Consider the following 23,703-nt stretch of genomic DNA (forward strand, 5'->3'; position numbering starts at 1 on the left):
TTCTGTATGATTTATCTCAAAATATTCCTTAAAGCAGGAAGTGAAAGAGGTATTGAATTATGGGTCCAGAAAAAGTGTGTTATTAAAACGCCATCTCTTTGGGCCATTAATTTTGGGTACTAGGTCAAAACAGTACCGGAGCGTGATCTGATAATAAAATAGGACCAATTTCAGCATGTGTAAGGGATTGTAAAATATTGTGGGAAACGAATAAATAATCAATTCTGGATTGAGTTTGATGTGTAGGGGAGAAAAATGTATATTCATTAGTCGTCGGGTTGCATAAGCGCCAGGCGATCAAAAATTTAAATTGCAAGACGGTATGTATAAAAGATTTATGTGATTTGTTAGGAACAAAAGGCACTCTAGAATTCCCATCAATGAAAGGATCAAACACCTGATTACAATCTCCAGCTAATATGAAATTATCCTCCATGAAATTGGAAAGGTGTTTAGCCAGTGTAGGCCAAAAAGAGACGTCACCTCCAGTGGGGGCATAGACATTGAGGAAAGAAACTGGAACACCTCTTAATGATATCTTAACATTTAGCCACCTGCCCTCCGTGTCTGATTCTTGTGAAATATATATAATTGGAAGAGATTTACGACATAAGATCGCTACTCCATTACGTTTACCATCACCTTTAGAGAAATAAACTTCCCCTACCCAACTTCTTTTTAATTTCATCGACTCAATTTCCGTGAGATGTGTTTCTTGCAAAAAAAGCTATGTCTATCTTTGCCAAATGAGTCAAAACCCTTTGTCTCTTAATAGGAGAATTTAATCCCCTAACGTTCCATGAGATTAATTTCAATGGCATAAGAATTTAAGGAAAAACATGAATAACAAAATACATTGACCGTCCAATATAATGTAATATAATAAAAAAGAATTGGTAGAAACAGGATGAAAAAGATATACATACAGAGTAGTGCAGAGCCAGAAGGAAGAGAAACTAATATTAGGTTGGTTACAGAAAAGGAACTCTGGTAAAGCAAAGCCTTGAGGGAAAAGTATAAAGTCTATATAGTGAAGAAAATACAGAAGAGAAAAAATTAAGCCAGCAATGAGTAAGAAGGAAGACATTTTGAAAAAGAAAAAAGATATCATTGTAAAAGACACCATGAGAAGAAAGAATACAAGAATGTAAAATTGAAGACAAAACAAGAGACAATACACACCTACATTAACGGAACAAGAAAGCGGGGGTAGGTGGAACCACATGGAGGAAATGGACCATCCAGGGAGGACCAACTGGGTCAGGAAGGCACCACGCCAAAGATGGAAGAAACTATAAAAGGCAAAGAACAATGCAATTATAAAATGTCTGAAGAGCAGTGAAAAGATAAGTGCACTGAGAAAACAAAGGTAGAAAAATAAAAATGACGTCGAACTGATAAAACAATATGGGTGAGGGAATATAAACGCTCCACGGTAACGGAGGATATCCATAAGTAAGGAAGAGGACAAAAAGATAAAACGTAATACTGTGTAAAAGAAAGGAGGACATAAAAACTTGGAAAGCAGAACAAACCTTCAAACAACAAAAATGTAAGTTAAAAAAGTAAAACAGTGAGCGAAGCTCAGTCGAATTGGATACGTATTCATATAAACAGGAAATCTACAGAAATACAGAAGAGACAGAAAAGAAAAAATGAACAAATAAATAAAAATTATAAACTCTATAAAACTTGTGAAAATGTATAAACAACCAGTCTAAAACTAATAAAGGGTTGAAAAGGCTGCTTAGGAATCCCACAGTGAAGAGGTAAGAACTATGTATTAAACATTGTGAACATAGGATCAAGTATTGCTCGAAGCAGAAGACTGCAGAACGTCCATTGCATTAGGGTTACATGAATTAATGAAACTTTGTAACGAGCTGGATCCTCGTACGTTGTTGTCCTATTGTTGTATGTAACCTTAAATAGACATGGATGGAAAAGACTGTAGCGAGCCCCCATGGATCGAAGCGCTGGTCTCAAATTGAGGAAAGCTTTACGCCTATTGGCTGTGGCTTTAGCATAGTCTTGTGCGAAGAATAGAGTTGAACCAGACCAAGTAATCCGCTGGGAAGATCTGACCGCAGACAACACCAATAACAAGTCTGTATATTCCAGAAAGTAGATGATGACTCCTCTTGGCCTCTGTGAAGGCGAAGCAGTAGAAGATGGACGACCTAATCTGTGTGCTCTTTGAATATTAAGAACATGGCCTTCAGCTAAGTGTAGGACTTTGGGAAGAAAAGATTTAAAGAAAGTGAGAGGGTCCGACCCTTTAATTCCTTCCGCCAAACCGTAAATTCTGAGATTATTTCTTCTGTTGCGATTTTCAAAGTCCTTAATCTGTTTTTGGAGCGTCGACACTTGGGATTGAAGTTGAGATATGTTTGCATTGGTGTCCTTAAATGAAGACATACCTTGTTCAACTGCGGTAACCCTCATGTCAAGTTGAGACCAATTGTCTGTTAGAGTTTGTAGTTTAGAATTAGTTTCCTCCATAAATGGCCTAAGGGCCCTAATTTGTTCCAACAACATCTCCATGGATACCGGTGAGACCGATTTTGGAGGAGAAGGAGAGTTTTGCTTGAGGTGACAGATTTCCCAGAGGGTGCCAATGAGGGATCCATAGTCACTGAGGAAGGAGGTGTAGCCAATAGTGAGTCCTCCAATTTAGAATAGGTGGAGAACATTTTTGAATTTTTGACAAAAATATATTTCGGTTGCGGCTTTGAAGATAAAGCTCCTCTTGTTCTGCCCATAGAGCCAACAACACACCAATTCAAAAGAAAAAAGGCAGCAACTGTATGACGTGTAAACAAAAACACAGTCGGAAGGAAGGAGCCATGTGGAGGTTAATCAATTTAGGCAGGATTGACGCTATTTGAGCCTTATGCCAGGTAGATGCTGTTGTAATTATGGTTATATTTGTTGTAAAATTAGTCGTAATGAGCCACTTTATGTTAGTGTCAAGTCATTGAGGCTAGAAGAATAACACAACACCAACATTCCAGGGAAGTGAGAGAAATAGCGTCTTGAAACAGGAGAAATATGCGCGAAATGGCCGCTAAAATTCTCCTCTAGTCAGGAAAAAAAAGAGTAACCAGATATTTAAATTGTAATACTCCTCAACCTTCACAAAACATCAGTCTCCAAAGAGAAAAGGAGTGAATTTAGCCATAAAAATGGAGGGGAGATAAAAAAATAGCCGTCAAAGTTCTCTTTCTGTCAGTAAAATGTAAAACTTGAGGAATCAGGCAGCTTTCTGCTTGCGAGGGATTCAGGAAATAAGCATTGAGGCTTTTGAAGATAAAGCGTGCAGAAGGAAACAATTAGGGAGATTCAAAGAGCTTGTAGCCAGTAAGTCGTCAGTCAAATCCTACCTAAGATGGCGGCCGCAATAGCGCGTCTCCGCTCGAGAGACTCACTTGATGAAAAGCAGCAACACCGTGAAGGTCTCGATTACGCCGGTAATTTCAGAGGGTGCAGTACAACTTCAGACGTCTTGCAAGCATTCCGACGTCGCGGGTCATGGCCATGTTGCGCGGTAACTCCCGGTCCTGTCGGAGCGCCTCACCTCGACGCCGCCATTCTCCACGGCGCCACTTTCCCACGTACTTTCCTGCTAGGAAGAGGCATGTGGAAGGGGTGCTCCCTCTCAATGCTCCGCTTTGACCTGGCACTGGAACCCCTTGATACAGAGAAACAAAGACATTATGGGTGTGAAGATGGACACTGACAAACATAAAATGACAATATACATGGATTATGTGTTTCTAACTATTTCTGGCACCCAGGACTCTCTGCCCCAGATGTTGGATGAGTTGGTGCATCTGGTATGGTGTCTAGATATAAGGTAAACTTGCAGAATTCATAGCTAATGAGCATTGCACTCCCTGGTAATCAAGTTAAGGTCTGAAATGGTTCAGTCTTATTGCAGTGATCAATATGATGACCCTCTCAAGAATACTGTATGTTCCAGACTATCCCCCTAATTGACCCCCCACTAAACTTGAGTCTTCCAGAAGGCTATCAGTTTCATATGGGCAAAGAAGTTATCCAGAAAAGCTAGAACACACTGAAAGAAGAGAACAGGGCCCGCTGAGAGTTGCAGGATACTATAAAGATTCCAACTTGAGTAGGGTTGAAGGGAGTCCAAGAAGCAAGGGATTTTGTTGACCAGTCCATCGCAGGCACCAGGAACTGGAAAGTCTGGAAGTCAACACAAAAAGCAACATAGCTAGGGGCTTTATTCTTCTCTAGTGGCAGGGGCAACCCTGATGGTGCAGGACCATCTATTGCATGAAGGAGGACTAACTAGATTCCATTTTCCATTTAACTTGATAGTATGGAACCTAGATTTCACCACAAAAATGAAGGAAGTATGCTTGTAGAATGCTAAAAAGGTTGATTGTCACATGGTATTTAGAATTATTTGTTGAGAATGGGATCAGATCTTTCGAGACATTGCAGAGGGAATTTTATCTTCCAGGAATAGAAGTTTAGATACCACCAGATTAGACATTGGATCCTGCTCGTGCTGTTTAAAAGATGGTTCTTGTTAGAGACTTGGTGTGTAGTTGGCAGAAATATGCAACCTATCCAAATAGGAACCACAATCCTAGTCAGGGTAAGCTAAATACTCACTAAAAGATAACTTGTGCTCACCCCCAAACTATAGGCAGGAAATAATCAGTCCTTTGTGTGGGCACGAGACACTGCTCTTTCAGGCATTTGTGTCAGTTCCTCCCTCCCTTCCTGCCCAGGAAGAGCCATTGGAATGCAGATGGACACTCAGACACACCTAACTTTCCTTTGTTTGTTGCTGTCTAAACGGAATGCACAAAGTGATCCTGTCACCCACCCCAGACGTGTATTGGAGACAGACTGCAGATACACAGAGCAGTAAGAGCAGAGAAATGTCTACTTTCTAAAAGTGGCATTTCTAAAATAGTGATGTTGAATCCAACTTTACCAATAAAGAGGATGTATCATTACCATTCCAAAGATATAAAACATGATGCAGGCACTCCTTTCTAATCAGCAATCACAGCTTAAAAGTGTATTAATGAATTCGCAGTGTTAACCTACGAGAGGAATAGGCTTCACAGTAGTGAAAAACAAATGTAGCTGTTTGTCACTACCAGGACATGCAAAACTTAAAAGTACATGTCCTACCTTTTACTTACACAGCACCCTACCCAATGGGCTACATAGGGCCTACCTTAGGGGTGATTAAAGTGTAATAAAAGGAGAGTTTAAGGTTTGGCAAAGGGTTTTAAATGGCAAGGTGAAGTGGCAGTAGAACTTCCCACACAAGCTATCCAGTGGCAGGCCGGAGACATGTTTAAAGGGCTACTTGTCTGGTTGGCACAATCGGTACTACAAGCCCACTAGTAGCGTTTAATTTACAGGCCCTGGGTATATGGTATAGCACTTTACAAATGACTTGCATATAAACTATTCCAATGGTGTAGACATCATTTTTACCATGTCTAGGAAAGAAGCACATGCCCTTTAGCACTAGTGAGCAGTGGTAAAGTGCTCAGTGTCCTCAGACCAGCAAACCGAATCAGCCAAAGGAGGAGGTAGGCAGGCACAACATTTGGGGGAAGAACACCTGCAGGATGACAGGTCTAACATGCCCCCCTTACCCAGCTGAAGTGTGAGAGCTACCCAACCTCTAGGGAATTCTCATCACTAAAGCAGAAACACCTGGATAGGCCATCCATCCGCATTGTCGTGTTTTACCCCTGGTCTGTGTTGCACCCTGAAGTCTTTATCCTGTTGGGAAATGGATCACCTCAACAGTTTTGGATTCTCACCCATCATTTTTATGAGTCACACGAGGGGCCTGTGATCAGTCTGAATCAGGAAGTGGGTACCAAATAGGTAAGGTCTCAACTTCGTCAGTGCCCAGACCATAACAAAATCTTCTCTTCCATAGCACTCCACCTTTGTTCCCTAGGGAGTAACCTCCTGTAGATGAAGGCCACAGGTTGGTCTAGGCCCTCTTTATTAAGCTATGATAGTGCTGTTCCCTATGCCATGTTCTAAATCGTCTGTTTAAACAATAAACTCTTTGGAGAAATCAGGGGTCCTGAGCACAGGGACTGTCCAAATGGCCTGCTTAAGGGAGTCAAATGCTTTTTGGCATACTTCTGTCCAAATCAAATTTCTGGGCTGCTTCTTAGAAGTCAGCTCTGTTATGGGTGCTGCAATGGTGCCATATCCCTTACCAAACCACCTGTAGTTCCTAGTGAGGCCCTGGAATGCTCTGACCTCAGTCTCGGTTTTGTGTGGCTCGCAGGCCTTGATAGTCTCTATCTTGACCTGAAGGGGCTGCACCTTGCCCAGCCCACCAGGTGTCCTAAGTACATCACATACCCCTGTCGGATCTGCCACCTACTTGCCTTGATAGTCAGACATGCCTGTTGCAGAGCCTGAAGCACTTCCTGGAGGTGAATAATGTTGGTCCTTCCAGCTGCTACTGAAGACCGCTATGTCATCCAGATAGGCAGCACTGAAGGCTTCAATTCCAGCAGAAACCTGGTTCACAAACCTTTGAAAGCCTGGCTGGGGCATTCTTAAGTCCAAAGGGCATCACTCTAAAATGATAGTGACCCTCTGAGTGGAAAAGGCCGACATCTCTTTTGCTCTTTCTGTTAGGGTGATCTGCCAGTACCCTGATGTAAGATCAAATATACTTAAATACTGGGCAGCCCCTAACCAGTCAATCAGCTCTGGGGGGGTGGGATGAGCCTCTGTCTTTGTGACTGAGTCAATCCCTTTAAAATCCACACAGGTATAATCCACACTATAATCCACACAGAACCTGAGTTCAGGTGTGGTGCCCGGTGGAGCAGCTTTTGGTACCAGAACCGCTGGACTGGACCAGGGGCTACTGGAAGGTTCTGTCACTCCCAATTCCAGCATTTTGAAGACTTTTCCCTTAATGGTGGCCCTCACCTTATCAGACAACCTGTAAGATTTGTTCTTGATAGGGAGGTTGTCTCCTGTGTCCACACCATGGGTAGTCCCAAGGATGCAGCAAAACAAGGAGGACTACTGTCCCAACACTTGGTGACAGTGACTTTGCTGTTCAGAAGCCAGACTGTGGAGATGGTTGCTACTTCCATGGATCCATCTATTTCCTTTGGATCTAAGAGTTCAGGGGAGAGATTCACTCTCCTGTTCTTCCTGTCCATCTGTCACAAACAGCACAGTGAGGTCAGACCTCTCAAAGTGGGGTTTGAGGCGATTGACATGGAACACCCCGTGGGGTTGCTGTGGGGTCTTAAGGTCCACCAGGTAGGTGGCCTCACCCTTCATCTCAATCACTTCATAGCGCCCAGTCCAATTGTCCTGGAGGACCCTGGGCTCCACATGTTCCACAACCCACCCTTTCTGCCCAGGATGCAATTCCACAGTGGTAGAAGTTTGGTCATACCATTAGTTCATGATATCCTGACTGGTTTCTAAGTTGTCTGAAGCTTGCCTCTATGACTTAGCCATTAGGCTTTTGAAGGCCAGCATGTAGCTCACTACATCCTGGGGAGTCTTCCTGGGAGCTTGCTCCCACCCTTCTTTCACCAAACTCAGAGGTCCTTTGATTGGGTGTTCATACAGAAGCTCGAAAAGGGCCGAAGCCCACTCCTTTCTGTGGCACCTTCCTGTATGCAAACAGTGTGCTACTGTGAGCTACTTTGCCTCAAGGGGGCATTCTTTGGGGGATACATGGGCTTTCCCATGCAACTACCCATGGGCTTTGATGTAGATCCCGATCTACTAACATTTGTAGAAAGGGATTTGTACAAAAAAGCGTATGTTTCGTTGCTGTTTTAATTTCTCCTTACTTTTCAAGCTTTGCACATATGTTTTGTTGTAAAGCACAATGTTGCAACTGTGAAGTCTCAGTCATATGGGCACTGGAGACCCACAGTACCTTGCATTGTCCTGTGGTTCCCAGGCCTCAGAAAATTCTGCAAGAATGTGCAACTTTGAGCTGCGAGTCTCACTCACCTGGAGCTGCCTTCCCTCATAGCCCCGGGCTCCTGGTAGCTGCTCCTTGAGCTCCAGGATGACAATCTCGTGCCTAAGAGTTTGCAGCTGCCTCTTAAAGCTACTCCACAGTTGGTCCATGTTGGAGTTGGCCCTTTTGCAGGATCATCCATAAACGTTTGCCTTTCGCCTAGCCTTTTTTCTGACATGGTGTTGGTGGTGGTGGGACTCTGAGCACTTTAGCACTGCTGTTCAGTGCAAAGTGCGTGTGCTCTCTGTGATAAATATGGTAAGATTGGTCTACTCCTGTTTGGGCTATTTAATTTACCTGTCAGTCCCTTGTAAAGTGGTATCTCATATACGCAGGGCTGGTGAATTGAATGCTACTGGTGGGCTTGCAGCTCTGATTGCACCACCCACCAAAGTAGCCTTTAAAACCTATCCCAGGCCTCTGCCATTGCAGGGCCTGTGCACGCAGTGTTACTGCCGCTGTGATGTGGCACCTAAAGTGTGTGCCATGTCTGTGACGCCCCCTTTTACTGCATGTCAGTCACCTCTAAGATAGGCCCTAGCTAGCCCTATGGGCAGGGCGCATTGTGGGTAAAAGATAGGACATGTACCTTAAGTGTGTGACATGTCCTGGTAGTGACAAACAGCCCTTTTGGTTTCTCACTACTGTGGGGCTGCCCTCCCATAGGAATGCATTGGGGATTACCTGATAAGTGTTGCAGTGGCAATTCCTGATATGAGAGGAGCAGAGTGATCAAGTTTAGTATATTTGGAATGGTAATAATAAATGCTGCGCAATGGAGTGCACAGATTTATTATAACTATTTTAGAAATGCCACTTTTAGAAGTTGGCATTTCTGTGTGTTATATGTCCGCCAGCCTGTGGTGTGTCTGATGACGAGCTCCCACCTAACAATGGGAAAGAGGAGCCCTGTCAACAGAGTGCTCAAAAAAAACCCAGAACCAGTTGGGACTGGTTCCCCCAAAGCCCTGTGCTTCAGACAAAGAGAAAATGTGTATAAATACTGGGGGTGTGACACCATGAAGGCGAGTGTTGTTCATGTGCTGCTGGGGCCCAGGAGGACTTGCCACGAGGGCTTGCCTACCTGCTGGAGGGCCCTGTGTGCTGGCCTCCCTGGGCCCAGCTGTGCCCTTGGACTGTGAAGGGCCCTAGCGCCTCGGGAGCGCTACAACTTTCTTTCCAGGAGAATGGAGAGTGGCGGGGCTGCGCAGCGCTGTGCTGCACATCATGGAGAGGGAATCCCCGGCGTAGGGATTCCCCCGAGTTGCTGTAAGGAGCGGGAGCCCACCCTGCTTTTATGCGTATTTACTTAGCGGGAGCCTAACCCGCGTTTATGCCACATTTGTGCTGTTTTGATGGAGCAGGTGCCCACCCCGCTATTATGCATTTTGAAGGAGCGGGTCCCCACCCCGCTTTTATGCATTTTGAAGGAGCGGGAGCCCACCTGCATTTGTGTATTTACCGGCGGGAGCCGACCCCGCACTTGGTAGCCGGAGAAAAGAGCCGCCGGGATTGCCTTTGAGGAATTGCTGACCCAAAATCCAGGCGAGGAGCGCCTGACTCGGGGCGTGACCAGGAAGTCGCCGGAAGTCCCGCCGCCGGTGCACAGATCGACACATTCCGCCCTGCTATAGGGAGCATTGGATCACGTTGGGTGCTGAGAGAGGAGGGAGCCAAGAGCGGAGGGAGCCGCTAAGAGGTAGAAGTCCTCGCGGTTCCCCTGCGGTGATGTTCGAGGTCCGGTAGAGGGAGTAGTCGTGCCTCCGGAAGCCAAGCGAAGCCTGGCTGTGGGCAGAGCTCCCCATGAGGAAAGGGGAGGAGCCCCATGTGTGGCCGAAGGCGCCGTTCGAGAAATTGCAGCGCCCGCAGAGGGGAGCACTGTCGGTGCCCACAAGCCGCTGCTGAGTTCCTGGCTGGAGGAGCCCCGGTGAGAGGGACTCCCCAAAACACCCTGCTAAAGCCTGCATGCGCCAGTTGGCGCAGAAGAGTCCCAGTGAGTGGGGGCTGATGGTGTTGGGTATTTTCAGTGCTGATCAAGAGCACCAGGAGGAGCAGCGGTCGCCTGCCCTTGGATCATTGTTCTTTTTATGGTGGAAAGGAGACGGAGGGAAGTCTCTCCACCGACTGGGGCATTTCTTGTGTGGCACATTTGCTGTGGCTGCATCGGCGGCCAGGGTGAAAGCCTCGCGAGGACCAGTGGGCTCTACAGTACCTGGTGGAATTTGGTGCCCGTGAACAGTGACAGTGACGCCCAGGAGGGGCTAACGAGCTGTGTGCACCCTAACAGTGATACTGTGGTGCACAGGGGCTAATTCAGTGTTTGGGCCTAATGTATTTATGCCTAAATGTGTGGTGCATAATGTGTTGATGCCTAATGTTATTTACATAATGTATCTATGACAGGTGCTACTGGGGTGCACTGTTAATGCAGGATATATGCCTAGTAGGGTTTATGCCTAATGTGTTTATGTGCCATGACTGATGCGTAATGTATTTATGCTTAGGAGGTTATTGCATACTGTGTTTATGCTGGTGTGGCCTATTGCGTAATGTGTTTATGCTAATGAGGTTTGGGCCTAATGTGATTTATTACCTAATGTCAGGTTATGATATTTTAGGATGGTGTCTAATGCTAATATGATAATGCTTAGGTCATTAGGGTATCAGTAGTTACTGGTTGTGTTTTACATTTACTTACCTGTTCTGATGGTTCTGACCCTGGCCTGATTGACCCGGTCCTGTATATAATCCCCTGTGAATATTGCCTAGTGCCAGTTGGCACAGTGTAAATGTGTGATTACGTTTCTAAGGTGTTTATGATAATGCAAAGGCTATTTTTTATATAACCTTGTGTGGAGTTCCATTTTTGTGGTGTACCTAGTGTGTTGCTGCTGTGCGAGTGTGTTGCGCAAATGCTTTACACATTGCCTCTGGGATAAGCCTGACTGCTCATGCCAAGCTACCAATGGGGTGAGCAGGGGTTATCTTCTCGTGTAACTCCCTTGCCCTGACTAGAGTCGTGGTTTCTGCCTGGCTTTGGCGCAAGCCCTAGCCAACCAGAAATCCCATTTCTAACAGTCCAGTTCAGGTTTTTGTTCACTTTCTTTTTCGTTTTCTTCCTAGCTGTTTCTTCCTTGGTTCCTTCCTGATTTTCCTGATCAAATATGTTTCCTGACATGTGATGCAATTCCTGTTCCTATTCATTTACTATACAATAGCTTCCGTCTGGTTGGAGTGTGTGTCATAATGTGTTCCATCAGTTGCTTCCTTACTCTCTCCCCTTGCTGACCCTTATTCATTGCTCCAGAAGAATTTTTCTGATTTGACTCCTGAATATAGGATTTCTGAAGTCCTTTGAAGACTTCATCCATTAAGGAGGCTTTTTGTGCCCTTGGCTTTTTCCTCCTGAGAAGGTGGTAACTTCTTAAGGGCTTGGACCGAACGCACACACTCTTGCATTATAGGTCACGTTGGTGCATGTCAGCTTAAAGTGCATCCGCGCAGGAGGATGGAAAAACATAATTATGTGAAAAACATAATTGTTTTATTCTCCCTTTAATACAATGCAGTGTAGCAACTTTGGTTACTGTCTGCCTTTGCCACATTTTAATAAGTGTCCTTTATCATTTTGGAACTGCCCCGTACTCTTTTTGTTCTGATCAACATGCTAGATGCGAGTGATAGTGTTGATTGGGCTACCCAGTACACATACGCATCAAATGCACTCTCAACAGATCGCATAGGCACTGTTTGAGGCTAGACAGGTGATCACATCCTACTTGGGGAAAATGTGTATACCAGATATTGGGGAACGGGAACCTCAGAATCAGGGACCTACTAAGTATAGGCAAACTAACCACAGCTCAGGTTCCATAACTTCAGGCTTGAAGGAACTTACCATGTACTTCAGGGTACTCTGGCTCATTCCATCAGGCGTTTCTAAATAAAGCTGAATGTGACATGTATAATACCAGACAGAGGGATGTTGGGAAGCTGTCAGTGTTGGCAACTGGGTTGTGGAAGGTGGAACACAGCAAACAGGTGCTCCTTTGGTTGGGGGTGGTTAGCTAAGATATTATGTTTGGGAAGCCTCTTGAAAATATTTTATTGCATTAATGACTGATTACTGCCTTGCCTGCAGTTGTAGGTGAGCAGCTGTTGCCACGAACATAGTAATACAAATATGTAATCATAATAGGAAAGTCGGCTTTGGATATATGATGTTCAGCATACTGACAATTAAAATGCAGAACTTGGTGTATTTCATTTGATTATGAAAGGTGAGTGCCCATTTTGTGGGAGACATTATTAACTTTCAGGCCAAACACATCGAGTAGTCATGGTGGGAGCATGGGGTGTAGATGGGTGTCAATGTGGGGCCTCCTGTTTCCTGAGAACAATGAAAGTGTTCTTTTGATTGTTTTGAGTTAGGATTTCTCGGACCACGGGGCCCTACATGCAGAAGTTGGAGAGGGGTTGACGCGGGCACACTGACAGGGGGGTGGGGGGTGGGGATAGAGAGGGTGGTGGGTGGGGGAACTAGGGAGAAAACATGGAAGAACCGGTTTCTCCTGACATGTACATCGATGGTTGGGTCTTACATAAGATGCTATTGCATGTAGTATTGGTTTTTTGGTGCACTGATTAGAAAACTCAATAAAACTCTTTTAAAAAAAACAACAACAAAAAAAAGCTTTCAGGCCAAACACTGTGATGTGCTCCTTCTGCAGGCAGACACTATCTACCAAACACTTACCAATCAATTCATGTGTATGTGATCGAACATTCTGCAATCGTGCCTCTCCTCTCTTGACTTGACGTGAAGTTAGGTACAGGTACCCACAATGCATAGTTATTTAATCAGCCCATAAATCATCACCTGATGAACTGTGAATGTGGGAAGCAGAGTCCTTACTCTTACAAACATTCACACCACAAGGAACAGTTGCTGCAACGCCACACCCTCCAGTATTTCTGCTTTGTGATATTTATAATACACAATAAAGCAAGATTGTATCCAGTATACTTTAACATAGACAGGATTACTTTCACCTAAAACCGCAAACGGAATCCTCCAGAGATTAATTAAGAAAATAAATATATTGAATAATTCACTCTGAGAAAAAGGCAGCACAAACAAACTAAATAAAGAAGATTTTGGCCGACTGGTAGAGCAGGAAATGAGTACTGGTGGGGCCTCGGGTGCAGCACATATTCGTACTCTTACTTTTACTTAACATTACATCTTGGAAACTGTTAGACCTGGCATCTTTGGCTTTTTTTCCTTGTCTTTTTTTGCTTCTGACCTCCTGTTTTTGACTGTGTGCGGCATTTCGTTTTTGCTGGTTTTAGGACTCTGGGCACTTTATCACTTCTGACTAGTGCTAAAGTGTAAGTGCTCCATGTGTAAATTGTATCTGTAATTGGTTATCCATGTTTGTTATATTTGATATACTGGTAAGTCCCTAGTAAAATGCACTGTGTGTGCCCAGGGCCTACAAATCAAATGCTACTAGTGGGCCTGCAGTACTGATTGCGCCACCCACATAAGTATCCCTGCAACCATGTCTCAGACCTGCCCCTCCAGTGTCTGTGTGCGCAGTTTGGACTGCCATGTCGATCTGGCAAATGCAACCACTTGCCAGGCCCAAATCTTCCCTTTTACTACATGTAACAACCCCAAAGATAGGCCCCAGGTAGCCCCATGGGCAGGGTACAATGTATTTAACAGCTAGGACATGTACTGGTGTGTTTTACATGTCCTGATAGTGATACTGCTAATTTTGTTTTTCACTGTTGCTAGGACTATCTCTCCCATAGGTTATCATCGGAGCTGCCTTATTAACCTCTTACAAGTGTAAATTCCAATTTGGAAGAGATTCAGTGAAGTTAGTTTTGAAATTGTGTGTTTGAAAATGCCACTTTTAGAAAGTGGGTGTTTTCATGCTTTTCCATTATGTGCCTCTGCCTGCCTGTGGAATCCACCTCCGAGGGAGGGTGAGGGTGATTGATGAGCCATTTGTGCATTCGCCCTACACAGTCACAGAAAGGGATCGGAGGTGTACCATGCATATCCTGATGGCCTTCCTAAGCTAGACTGGTGGGAGTAGTTGTCATTGACACCTGAATAGGGCTGTGCCTGTCCTCACACAAAGCTGTCTCCACCCCATGTAGTTTATCTGGAGCCAGGTCAGGGAAAGGCAGGGCCTTGTGCACAAATAAGACTTTCCTTTGAAGGTTACCTACTTCAAAGGCAGAAACTTGTATAAGTACTAGAGCTGTGACACCATAACTTTGGAGCATAACTTTGGAGCACTTCTTAACAAAGGACAGTCTGCCAGGAAGAGCTGGATGCTGTAGGAAGGAATGACACTCTGTTGCTTTGTTGTGCTAGCCTGCCACTCGCTACTTTGCTCCTTGGAGTGAAAGGACTGGACTTTATTTTCTACATCCTGCTCCCAAGATTCTCCAAGGGCTTGTGCATGCTTGCCTCGTGTTAAGAAGTCTCAGGACCATCAAATAACTAATCTACTTCTTCTGCTGAGAGCCCTGACTTGCCATATGGTGCCAAATCCAGTTCCTGGGCCCTTGGAAGTAGTATCTGGTAACTCATCGATGATGCAGCAACGCTGTAGGTTGAAAAATCAACGCATCACCGCTGTGCGTTCTAAGAATCGACACAGCGCATACCTTGCGACTGAAAGATCACCGCATTTCAAGTCCTGAGCACCGTGTCACCGACCCCCATGGCAGCATCTCCAACACAGGCCCTGCTGTATGACTGAAGAATTGAGGCATCACCTGCTTCATGTCTGTGAAATTGACGCATTGCCTTTTACACCGCCACCACAGCATCGACACAGCGCGTCTGAATTTTTGACTCATCGTCCCTGGGCGCCAAGTTCTTCATCGTCGTTGCCTAGCAGTAAAGCATTAAGGCACGTGTCCAGAAATCGACGCATCACCCCTCCTGACAGTAAGGAACTGACGCATCACCTCCCCTGCGCTGCAGTAAGAAACCGACATAGCACCTACCCTGACAGTAAGGATCTGACCCATCAACTGACCTTTAAGTAAGGAAATGACGAATCGCTTTGCTTTTCTGGCTCCTCACCTTCCCTGCGCCGGTTTTCGTATTTGATTTTGAAGCATTGCAGGTACTTTGTGCTAAAAGTGACACATACATAGTTTCCAATGGATTTCACTATTTTTGATCCTTTTAAAAGTGATAAATTGACTTGTGTATGTTGGATTTTCATCATTTTGGTCTTCTTTTATTCAGATAAATATTGGTTATTTTTTTTAATTGGTGTGGTGTCCTTTTGTAGTGTTTTCACTGTGTTACTCTGTGTGTATGCATACGTGCTTTACACATTGCCTCTGAGACAGGCCTGACTGCTCGTGCCAAGCTACCAAGAGGGTGAGTAGGGGTTATTTTAGCTGTGTAATCCCCTTACCCTGACTAGAGTGAGTGTCCCTACTTGGAGAGGATGCAAACCACTGCTACCTCGAGACCCCATTTTTAACAGAAACCAATACATTTAGGACCTGATTCACTAAGGTAAACTTACACTAATGTGTAAGTTTACAACTGTTTGCTATTCACCCTAGCTTCCCCTGCCAGGGCTGAAGGTGCATTCTGCTGCACTACACGCCTCTTCTCCTATGCTTCACACAGCCTGCTCCCCGGCATCCCCCTCACTCTCACTACACACATCACAATGCCTCTCAACGCACCACCACGCACTTCACTTGTGGTAGCCATTTCTCTCGGATACTAAATTTCAGCACAGGGCAGAACTAGCAAACTCAGAGGAATAATCACCAACATATACAAAGAAAATATCATCTTCACCATCTTATCAGCGAACTCTAGCGACCCCTTCAATTACATGGACTTATCAATATCAGCACCTCCAGCAACACCACAGGGGAGAAGCCCTACTCTACTGAGCTCCTGAACCCAGGGCCATCTTCATCAACTTCACAAGACATCACAATAGACAAACCAACCACCCTCACCGAGACAGTCAACACCTACTCCGTCAACACAGACTGACGCTCAAAAAAAACTCCCACGGAAGTCTGGACTTCTGAACTCCTATTTTGACGGTTGCGATATTACCACAAATTTACCAGCTCCATTTCAAACTTTAACACCTGCATCAGTTACTGCGCAGAAACCGTGGTACTGCTCGGATCTGTCCCAGCAGCATGAATCAAGCCACAGTCAAGGTCATACACAGATGACATCCAACTCTCCAAATGCTACTGCAAAGAGTTGTAATGCCGATGGAGACGTACAGACAATGCCACAGATAGGAACACGTACAAAGCAGCCCTCTGGATCACTACCAACGACTTAGGATCATCAAGCGCCCCGCAATCAATCAGGATTTATTAATTGCAGCAAATGACCAATGAGGGTCTCAGGGCGCTGGAGTTGGTAACTGATTCGTGGTGATCTGTTCTTTCAGTCTCAATGAGGGAAAAACAAGGAGAACGCAATGAAAACGAGGGAAAAGGCAAAGAGAAAGCAGTGAAAAATTAGGAAAAAGCAAGGACAAGGCTCTCAAAAAATGGGTGGTAAAGCAGGAGAAAGTACTCAAACACAAGGGAAAAGCAAGGAGAAGGCACTGAAAATACAGAGGAACAAGTGAGGTGAGAACAGTGAAAACGAGGCAATAAAAGGACAAGAAGGCACTCAAAAAATGGGGAAAGAGAAAGGAGAATGCAGTGAACACGAGAGAAAAACAAGAAGGCTCTCTCAAAATGGGGGGGGCAGGAGAAGGCAGTGAGAAATGGGGGAAAGCAAGGATAAGGCTCCCAAAAAAGGGGGAAAAGCAGGGGAAAGCATTGAACAACTAGTAAAAAGCAAAGAGAAGGCAGGGGGGAAATCAAGGTGAAAGCAGTGACAACGCGGGAAAAAGCAAGGAGAAGGTACTCAAAAAACAGGGGGGGGGGGGGGGGGGAGTGAGGAGAAACCAGTGAAAATGAGGGAAAAGGAGGAGAAGGCACTCAAAAAAATTTAGAAAAGTAAGGAAAAGCCCTGAATATGAGAGGAATGCAAGTAGAAGGATAAACAAAACTGGGGAAAAAGCAAGAAGAAAGTAGTGAATAAGAGGAAAAAGCAAGGAGAAGGCTCTCAAAACGTGGGACAATACAGGAGAAAGCAGTGGTAAACGAGGGAAAAGGAAAGAGAAGGCACTCAAAAAAACGGGGAAAAGCAAGGAGAAGACCATAGAAAGAGCGATGCAGCAGCATTGGGAGAGTTGGTTCTGCAGTCACCAAACAAATTGACAACCTCTCCTACAATGCAAAAGAAATCTTCAACATTGTGAATGAATTCATGTCCCACGCTGCCAGCTTCATAACCATCACTCCATCGCAGGAGCTCTGCACCCGTCTCTCTCTATTTCAGCACCAAATTCCCCACCAAATGCAACAACTTTGCATCCCAAACATACTCGCCAGTCTCCATTCTGATGAGGATGATACTCAAAAATCCACTCTGATGTACTGGCTGACTGTCACCCCTCAGGAAACTGCTACCATGCTTGCTCCATCCACGTGCAAGCTCCATTGGACTCTTGCCTGCACTTTATCTTCAACAAAGATTTTGATCCCATCTGCAGTGCCCTCATACTGCTCCTCAATGACTCTCTCATCGCTGCCACCTTTCAGTATCCCTGGCAATCTTTTACTATTCTACCTGTCCTGAAAAACCACAGTGGACCCAAAAACACTGACAGTCTACTGACCCATCTCCCTCCTCCTTTATCCGGCCATAGTCTTGGAAACAAATCTTGAAGAAGCAGCTAGATAACCACCTTGATGCCAACCACCTCCTGAACCTCTCCCAATCAGGAGTCAGACTGTACCACTGTAACAGGACTGCCTTCATCTGCACCACTGATTACATTTGTCTAATCATGGACAGAGGAAACACAGCAGTACTTATTCTACCTGACCTCTCGGCCCTTTAGACACTGTCTCCCACCCTATCTTAACCAACACCCGATGACACTGATGTATGCTGATTCATCCTTCACTGGATCAGCTCCTTCCTCTAGCCAGGCACTTAACCCATGAATGAATTCATGTCCCACGCTGCCAGCTTCATAACCATCACTCCATCGCAGGAGCTCTGCACCCGTCTCTCTCTATTTCAGCACCAAATTCCCCACCAAATGCAACAACTTTGCATCCCAAACATACTCGCCAGTCTCCATTCTGATGAGGACGATACTCAAAAATCCACTCTGATGTACTGGCTGACTGTCACCCCTCAGGAAACTGCTACCATGCTTGCTCCATCCACTTGCAAGCTCCATTGGACTCTTGCCTGCACTTTATCTTCAACAAAGATTTTGATCCCATCTGCAGTGCCCTCATACTGCTCCTCAATGACTCTCTCATCGCTGCCACCTTTCAGTATCCCTGGCAATCTTTTACTATTCTTCCTGTCCTGAAAAACCACAGTGGACCCAAAAACACTGACAGACTACTGACCCATCTCCCTCCTCCTTTATCCGGCCATAGTCTTGGAAACAAATCTTGAAGAAGCAGCTAGATAACCACCTTGATGCCAACCACCTCCTGAACCTCTCCCAATCAGGAGTCAGACTGTACCACTGTAACAGGACTGCCCTCATCTGCACCACTGATTACATTTGTCTAATCATGGACAGAGGAAACACAGCAGTACTTATTCTAACTGACCTCTCGGCCCTTTAGACACTGTCTCCCACCCTATCTTAACCAACACCCGATGACACTGATGTATGCTGATTCATCCTTCACTGGATCAGCTCCTTCCTCTAGCCAGGCACTTAACCCGTAAGTCTGGCTCCTTACTCACTCTCTGACTCCAACCTGATCTTTGGAGTCCTTCAAAGCTCCTTGCTGTGCCCAACGCTATTCAACTTCTCCATGGCTCCGCTGGGCAGAATTGTACGATTCCACAGACTCAACATAATACCCTATGCAGATGCCACCCAACCCCTCCTCTCACTCTATGTGGACACCTCAAGTCCCCAACTGAAATTTACTATTTGAAGTCAAAAGCTGCAAACTGGATGAGGAGCAACTGCCTGAAACTGAACTCCAACAAGACACTGGCAATTGCTCATGAGAACATTCCAACCCATTGTTCTTTTGCCCACCATGAAACTCCAGTTTGGACCCAGCCATATGCAAGTCATTGTGGGAAAAAGAAAGATGGGTTAGAATACTGCCCTAAGCGATTGCCAGTGGTTCGACTATTGCAGGCATTGCTCCCATCTCCTTTTTTTATATTTAATATACTATCCTTAGTGGCAGAGCTATGCCCAGATATGTGCCCCGTGCGCACTGTGCCACTGGAACCAAGCTACAACCAACTGAAGGACCCCAGTGAGTGCAAAACCGGCCTTGGGTTGCTTGTGTTCCATTCAGGGACAACATAGCTTGGTAGATCAGGCTGGACTGTTACTATTGGAGCAGGGTCGAGACTGACTACCATATGGCTGGGTCCAAACTGGTGATTACGCCGAATTGCACCCCTATCTTTGCAATTAGCGCCCAGGATCTTTTATTTACCAACTAAACAGTGATGGAGGGGAAAAACATTTCATAACACGATGACCATAACATACCTGAAAGTACCACAGACTCCGACTTTAGGTTTGTCAATTTATTATAAGGCCAAGAATAATAAGATGTACACACAGCGTAAAATCATCATATAAAGATACAGGAAAATAAATACAGAGCTGATCCTACGAATATAAGTGATTCGGCACAATAGCAATAAAATGGTGAACTCCAAGAGTAAGATACAGCTTTAAATAGAAACCGAGTCCAACTCTCTTTTCATGAGAAAATAAATCAAATCTGTCCCTACACTATGCTAAAGGATTCCCATCTAATGCCTTTCTATCAGATCCCAAAGGTGTCCGCACGTGTTGACTTCCTAAGAAGTACTCGCGTCAAATGGGTTTGAATGCTTAAGGCTAGGAGCGAGGTCTAAGATGCTCCTTTCTCTCCAAAAGCTAGCAGAAGTCTGGGTTCTCTGTCCCTGCGCATCATATATTAAAGAATCTGATTCTTAGTTCATCCTGGTAAAATTTTCCATTGCAACTTTTTCTAAATGGGGAGGTTCACACTTTCTAATTAAGACGGCTTTGTACGGTGCAGTGGCCTTGAGGTCCAGAACAACCAGACACAAAAGATATCCTCCCTTCTCGCTTCCTTCTGTCTTCAAAGCATTCCTTGTATTTTCTCCCATCTGAAAATAACGAGTTGGCATTCCAATACCTGCAGTGGGGTGAGAACACTGCTATTTCTTGAAAACAACATGCATTTCATTATTTATTTTTCGAGAAGCCAAGGAGGTGCAAAACAAGTACAGTCTCGGGCCTAGGAAATCGGGCAAGTTAAACAAATACGATTACATTATATGGTTATAAATTGTCCTACTTTCTGTATGCGCAGGCATGATGATATATACATGATCATATTATAACCTAGCACTTCGGTAAATATATGCCTAAATCTACTGAGTACATTTTCAGTGATTATACAACACTGCACACTATATGTTTGTACCTAGGTGCATGACAACTATGACTATAATGCACCCATTAAAAAATATAATGCTGGAAGTGCTCTATCACTGGCGAGATAGTGGGCAAACAAGTGGGTAAACAAACAATGGGTTAAAATGCTACTCGAGTCATTGCCAGTGTTAGGTTTATTGCAAGCATTCCTCTGATCACCATTTGGGTGTTTGATGAACCACCCTTTAAGTCTCAAAGGTATGCCCAGATGTGGGTCCAATGCTCACTGTACTACTGAAGCCATTCTACACCTGACTGAAGAGCCCCAATCAGGGCAAAATCAGGCATGAGTTGCTTGTGTTCCAGTTTAGGGAGGACCAGGTCTGGCAGTTCAGGCTGGACAGATCCTATTGGAGAAGGGTTGATAGTTATTTGCATATGGCTGGGTGTAAACTGAGATAGCATGGTCGGCAAAAGAACAGTGGTTTGAAACAGTACCCAAAGTGACTGCCAGTGGTTAGACTTATTTTCAAGCATTCTTTCCATCACCGTTTGTGGGTTTGACATTCCTATAATCACACTATCTCTGTAGGGCCTGGAAAACCACTATAATCACTCACCATCAATGTGGGAATTTAAACACGCCAATATAAATACATTTTTATTTTATTTTTTTACTGAGATTTATATAGCGCGAAATTTACCAAAAATCGGGTATCAGAGCGCTTTACATAGCACCAGTTGCGTTACATGAGGACTCACATTTTGTTGGGCACGGGGAGATTAAGTGATTTGCCCAGAATCACAGGATGTTCAGCGTCATTGCCGAGACTCGAACCCGGTTCCCCAGATTCAAGGTCGTCCGCCCTAGCGGTTAGGCCAACTCCCCCAATTATCTCTGGACATGAACATCATTATCTTCACAAAATATTTGTGTGTGTAGTTGAACATTGTCTTTACATGCAGTTTCAGTAGGGACAGGAGCACAATTTTCTTCACACACTCTCTCTATGGTGACATAAAAATCACAATAACCACACATTATCCTCTGTGGGGACTTGAACTTCACTATAATCACACACTATCTTTGTGGAGACTTGAACATCACTAGAAGCACACACTGCCTTGGTGGGAATTTGAACAGGATTGTCTTCACACACCATGTTGTGGGACTTGAACGTTCCTGCATTCTGCATCTCACATAAACAGAAAAATGCCTTTTTGGATTGTTTTTGTGCAGAATGGTATGTTTTCCTGCCCTTAACGCATAATGCAAGAGTGCCTGCATTAGAGTTGGACAGCAAAGAGTGTGCTAGTGCAAGGGGAGTGCGGAAATGCTCCTTTTGTTAGTAAATATGAAGCATTTCTTTACCCTCCCTTTCACTCAGTGCAGCATAGCAGGTTGCCTTTGCAGCACCACATTCTGTGGATAATAGTAGATATGCCCCTATATTTGGACTTGAACATTGTAATCTTTACACACTATCTGTGTGTGGATTGAACATTGGTTTACACGCAATTTCAGAGGTGACGTGAACGCAATTGTCTCCACACACCATCTCTTTTCGAACTTAAAAATCACTTTAACCACTCACTATCTCTTTGGGGACGTTAACATCAGTCCGATCGCGCACTCTCTTTGGAGGACTTGAAAATCACTATAATTGCACATTGTCTCTATGGTGATTTGAACATCACTATAACTACACACTATCTCTGTGGGGGCTTGAACATTACTATAAACACACACTATCTCTGCGGGGACTTGAACATTCCTATATTTACACATAATTTACGTGTGGACTTGACCATCCTAATCCTCAAATTATTCCTGTTTGGAGAATTGAATATTGTGTTCTTGCAACATTTCAGGTAAGACTTGAACACAATTTTATTCACATACTATCTCAATGGGGTCTCAAAAATCACATTAATCACACATTATCCTCTGTGATCGCTTGAAATCACTATGATCACACGCTATCTTTGTTGGGACTTAAGCAGCACTATCTTTGTGGACACTGGAACATCACTTTAATTACATACTATCTTGGTGGGGACTTGAACATCTCTATGGCCACACACTATCTCTGTGGGGACTTGAACATCGCTAAAATTACGCACTATCTCTGTAGGGACTTTTACATTCCTATAATCACACATTTATGTGTGGACTTGAACATTCTTATCCTCACATTCTTCCTGTTTGAAAAATTGAATGCGGTGATCTTACAATATTTCTGGCGGGAATTGATCACTAGCTCTATGGAGATATAAATATCACATTAACTACATATTATCTTCTGTGGGCAGTTGAAAATCACTATAATCACAAGCTGTTTTTGTGGGGACTTGAACATAACTATTCCTCTCCGAACCCACAGAGTTCAACTGTGGAGTACCCCAAGGATCCTCGCTGAGCCCAACGCTCTTCAACATCTACATGGTCCCCCACGCCATCATCGTCAGACAGTATGGGCTCAGCATAGTATCCTACGCCGACGACACCCAGCTCATCCTCTCCCTCACGAAGAATCCCAAAGACACCAGACTCTGCTTCCAGGAAGTAATGAAGGACCTCGCAGCCTGGATGAACAACAGCTGCCTGAAGCTCAACTCGGAGAAGACAGAGGTCCTCGTACCCTCCTCCACCGCCTGAAACAACACCTGGTGACCTTCCGCCCTCGGAAACCCACCCACTCCATCAGACCACGCCCGAAACCTCGGCATCATCCTAGACTCCTCCCTCACCATGACCTGCCAGATCACCACCGTCGCCTCCACCTGCTTCAGCTCCCTCCACAAGACCTTCAAGTGGATCCCCCTTGAATGCAGAAAGACTGTCACCCAAGCAATCATAACCAGCAGACTGGACTACGGCAACGTCTTCTACGCCAAAGAGAGTAACCTTCAAGCTACTCACCCATGCCTACAAATCTCTCCACAACATCGGACCCAAATACCTCAACAAGAGTCTCCTTCCATGTACCCAAAAGGAATCTCTGCTCTGCCGACCTCGTCCTGGCAAAGACCCCATGCATCCCCAGAACCAGAGGAGGCAGAAGAGCCTTCTCCTATGTCGCATCAAAGACCTGGAACGAACTCCCAGTCAACATCAGAGGCTCCCCTACT

General features: G+C 44.8%; 1 long non-coding RNA gene across 2 annotated transcripts in view; it reads right to left on the reverse strand.

Annotated features, from left to right (window-relative positions):
• LOC146861749 (uncharacterized) overlaps positions 1-23,703 on the reverse strand; it is a 74,125-nt gene that overhangs the window by 11,467 nt on the left and 38,955 nt on the right. For both annotated transcript variants that reach the window (XR_014978042.1, XR_014978041.1), the window contains 2 exons: positions 3,429-3,691; positions 1,183-1,292 (listed from right to left, as the gene is read on the reverse strand). This is a non-coding gene — a long non-coding RNA (uncharacterized LOC146861749). The remainder of the gene's footprint in view (positions 1-1,182; positions 1,293-3,428; positions 3,692-23,703) is intronic.

The sequence above is a fragment of the Triturus cristatus genome, chromosome 2_2, assembly GCF_964204655.1.
Source record: "Triturus cristatus chromosome 2_2, aTriCri1.1, whole genome shotgun sequence".
NCBI lineage: Eukaryota > Metazoa > Chordata > Amphibia > Caudata > Salamandridae > Triturus > Triturus cristatus.